Source organism: Phaethon lepturus, unplaced genomic scaffold, assembly GCF_000687285.1.
Source record: "Phaethon lepturus isolate BGI_N335 unplaced genomic scaffold, ASM68728v1 scaffold22321, whole genome shotgun sequence".
NCBI lineage: Eukaryota > Metazoa > Chordata > Aves > Phaethontiformes > Phaethontidae > Phaethon > Phaethon lepturus.
Window position 1 is genome coordinate 1 of NW_010515842.1, and position 232 is coordinate 232.

Here is a 232-nt window from a genome sequence, read left to right on the forward strand (position 1 = left end):
GAACTGCAGAATCCTCGTTTCCCGGCAGGGAATGGCTATGATTTGTGCTCCCCCGTGGATCAGGCTCTGGAGAAAAAAGAAAAGAGCTCTTCTCCTTTCTGCTCCCCCCACCCCCCCCCCCCCCGTCGAGTGGGGTTTGGGAGGCCGTGCTGTTTGGCCCTGTTTCTGTATCTTTGCCCTGTTGTTCCTTGTCCCTGTTTTGACAGAGGAAAAAGTGAAGCAGGCATGCCTG